Raw genomic sequence first — 325 nt, forward strand, 5'->3', positions numbered from 1 at the left:
AACATATCTAAATAGCGCCCTCCAACTCCTAAAATTGACGAAGTTACGGCCACCGACGTGGGTGGCCGATCCATCCTGTCGCGGAGTGTACTTGTCCAAACGGCAGACACACCACGAGTGATGGTCCTGCCAATTATGGCCACTTCAATTGACTTGATTTCACTATATGCATCGGCCTTGTTTCTTAACTGACCAGTCACAACTATTCAATGAAAAACTAGATTCTTTCATTGGCCAAACGATCCGGCCCCTAATTGGCAATCTGTCCCCGAATTACTATATTATTTAAGACATAAGAGATCTGATTGGCCGGGATGCCGAAAAA

This window comes from Phytophthora parasitica (assembly GCF_000247585.1).
Source record: "Phytophthora parasitica INRA-310 unplaced genomic scaffold supercont2.25, whole genome shotgun sequence".
Classification (NCBI taxonomy): domain Eukaryota; phylum Oomycota; class Peronosporomycetes; order Peronosporales; family Peronosporaceae; genus Phytophthora; species Phytophthora nicotianae.